The sequence below is a fragment of the Rhipicephalus microplus genome, unplaced genomic scaffold, assembly GCF_043290135.1.
Source record: "Rhipicephalus microplus isolate Deutch F79 unplaced genomic scaffold, USDA_Rmic scaffold_337, whole genome shotgun sequence".
Taxonomy (NCBI): Eukaryota; Metazoa; Arthropoda; class Arachnida; order Ixodida; family Ixodidae; genus Rhipicephalus; species Rhipicephalus microplus.
This window is the reverse complement of record NW_027464905.1, coordinates 1-3366: the sequence shown is the minus strand read 5'-3', so window position 1 is coordinate 3366 and position 3366 is coordinate 1. Positions and strand designations below refer to the sequence as shown.

Below are 3366 nucleotides of genomic sequence, written 5' to 3'. Positions count from 1 at the left end.
GGCGTGACCCGTCGTCTGGCGGCTTTGCAGTCTCGGCTCCGTTGCTAGTTCCGGCCGGTCCACCGACAGTGCAGCGGGCTTGGGCAACCCGCACGGCGCGACCGAGTCGATGCAACGAAAAAGAGCGAGCATGAACGTGCTTCTTGCCGCACGGCTCCCACTCGTCTTTCGGGAAGGTTGTGCCGTAGCGAGCTCGAACGCCGTCATCTCGGAGTGCAAAATAAGCGTGTTGGGGCGCCTGAAGGTGGCCTCCGCCGCACACAGACTGCGTCCGGCCCGCCGAGGGCGAGGACGGACGCGCAGTCGAACGATTACCTGGTTGATCCTGCCAGTAATCATATGCTTGTCTCAAAGATTAAGCCATGCATGTCTAAGTACATGCCGAAATAAGGCGAAACCGCGAATGGCTCATTAAATCAGTTATGGTTCCTTAGATCGTTTCTTCCTACTTGGATAACTGTGGCAATTCTAGAGCTAATACATGCAGTGAGCCTGGAGCCCTTTGGGTAACGGGTGCTTTTATTAGACCAAGATCGATCGGGTTTCGGCCCGTATTGTGTGGTGACTCTGGATAACTTTGTGCTGATCGCATGGCCACGAGCCGGCGACGTTTCTTTCAAGTGTCTGCCTTATCAACTTTCGATGGTAGGTTACTTGCTTACCATGGTTGTTACGGGTAACGGAGAATCAGGGTTCGATTCCGGAGAGGAAGCCTGAGAAACGGCTACCACATCCAAGGAAGGCAGCAGGCGCGCAAATTACCCACTCCCGGCACGGGGAGGTAGTGACGAAAAATAACAATACGGGACTCTTTTGAGGCCCCGTAATTGAAATGAGTACACTCTAAATCCTTTAACGAGGATCAATTGGAGGGCAAGTCTGGTGCCAGCAGCCGCGGTAATTCCAGCTCCAATAGCGTATACTAAAGCTGCTGCGGTTAAAAAGCTCGTAGTTGGATCTCAGTTCCAGACGAGTAGTGCATCTACCCGATGCGACGGCTCGGACTGAACATCATGCCGGTTCTTTCTTGGTGCACTTCATTGTGTGCCTCGAGATGGCCGGTGCTTTTACTTTGAAAAAATTAGAGTGCTCAACGCAGGCGAGTCGCCTGAATAAACTTGCATGGAATAATAGAACAAGACCTCGTTTCTGTTCTGTTGGTTTTTGGAATACGAGGTAATGATTAAGAGGGACGGACGGGGGCATTCGTATTGCGGCGCTAGAGGTGAAATTCTTGGACCGTCGCAAGACGAACTACTGCGAAAGCATTTGCCAAGAATGTTTTCATTGATCAAGAACGAAAGTCAGAGGTTCGAAGGCGATCAGATACCGCCCTAGTTCTGACCATAAACGATGCCAACCAGCGATCCGCCTGAGTTACTCAAATGACTCGGGCGGGCAGCTTCCGGGAACCAAAGTATTTGGGTTCCGGGGGAAGTATGGTTGCAAAGCTGAAACTTAAAGGAATTGACGGAAGGGCACCACCAGGAGTGGAGCCTGCGGCTTAATTTGACTCAACACGGGAAAACTTACCCGGCCCGGACACTGGGAGGATTGACAGATTGAGAGCTCTTTCTTGATTCGGTGGATGGTGGTGCATGGCCGTTCTTAGTTGGTGGAGCGATTTGTCTGGTTAATTCCGATAACGAACGAGACTCTAGCCTATTAAATAGGTGCGGGGTTCCCAGCACCTTACAACCTTCTTAGAGGGACAAGCGGCTCCTAGCCGCACGAAACAGAGCAATAACAGGTCTGTGATGCCCTTAGATGTCCGGGGCCGCACGCGCGCTACACTGAAGGAAGCAGCGTGTCTTTATCCCTGTCTGAAAAGACTGGGTAACCCGTGGAACTTCTTTCGTGATTGGGATAGGGGCTTGCAATTGTTCCCCTTGAACGAGGAATTCCCAGTAAGCGCGAGTCATAAGCTCGCGTTGATTACGTCCCTGCCCTTTGTACACACCGCCCGTCGCTACTACCGATTGAATGATTTAGTGAGGTCTTCGGACCGATGTCCGGCGCGGCCTTTCGGTTGCGCCGGTCTGTTGGAAAGATGACCAAACTTGATCATTTAGAGGAAGTAAAAGTCGTAACAAGGTTTCCGTAGGTGAACCTGCGGAAGGATCATTAACGGATTGTGAAGGGTGAGCGCCTCAGCTGCGTCTGCGCCCGACACTTTCTGCCGCTGACCCCGTTTGGACGCGGGGTCGGCTTTTCCCCACGGGGCTGCCTGAATGTGGAGCGGCACCCCGTGACAAATTGTTGCGCCCAGCGGACGCCAACACCGCGACCTTGGACGGTCGGCCAGGTGGCGGACGCGGGTACAAACGGCGCAACGCACTCATAGGTCGGCTTTCGACCCGCCACTGCACCGTGGCTCGAAGCGCTCGAAATGCGCGACCCGACCGCTGCGGGACCGCCTAGTACTGTAAACAGGAGCGGCGGAGCGCGAACGGCGAGTCGTGGTTACGTCGGTAGAAGGCGAGGCTGCGCGTTCCCGAAACGCCAGCCGAGTGCCCTCCCGACCGTTCGAGCGTGCAAGAACGAGACCCGACAATCGCGCGGCGACTGCCAAGTACGAGAGGAACGGCACAAGCGTCGGCGGTCGGTCAAGGGAACTGGCGATGTGACGGGTCCGCTGTGCACCAGTGCATACCGTCCCGCCGTCCGCGGCAAGCGCCTCCGCGTCCTCGGGTGACGGAGGCTGCCGGTCGGTTCTTGCAGGCGAGGGATCTCGCTGGCACCGGTTCGCGTTGACGCGCGGCCGGTCATGGCACGGCGATGCGACGGCCGAGGTGCGCAGTACTCGATGGAGGAACCGCACGCTCCGATGACCGTCCCGCCCTCCGCGGCGTATGCGTACCGACCGTAATGGTTGCAGCAGCGCCGGCCGGCTTTTGAATTCGCCACACGAAACACGGTGCGAGATCGCGGTTAGGGGAGCGTCGACGTTGCCAGGCGTTTTGCTTGCTGCCGAGGGAAAGGCGGCACGGCCACGTCGCGCTCGTCGCGATTAGCGGGTCTGCGCGCTTTGGGAAGGTGCCGCAACGACTTGCCGAAAGAGGAAGCACGGAAGAACGAGGGACTTGGACGTCCCGACAATTGAACGCACTTGCGGCCAGGCCCTTGCTGGCTTCGTTCTTCCGCCTCGAGTAGGCTCGTACGCGGCTCCGGCGCCGAAAGTGGTCCTTGGCACCGACTTCGGTGGACGTGGGAAGTGCCGCGCAAGTACGGCGCGCCTGGCTCCACCTGTTGGCTAAAGTAGGCAGCCGGATCGGCATTTTGGTGTGCGGTGGCAAACCGTGGATGCGAAAAAAGCTTGTGCGATTTCGTGGAACAAAAAGCGGGGGTCCCCCTTTTTATGCGGAG

General features: G+C 56.7%; 1 non-coding gene across 1 annotated transcript; it reads left to right on the top strand.

Moving 5' to 3' along the window:
- Nucleotides 1–312: 312 nt before the first annotated feature.
- Nucleotides 313–2127, top strand: LOC142793813 (small subunit ribosomal RNA). Its single transcript, XR_012891841.1, has one exon. It is a non-coding gene; the product is annotated as a small subunit ribosomal RNA (ribosomal RNA).
- Nucleotides 2128–3366: the final 1239 nt, after the last annotated feature.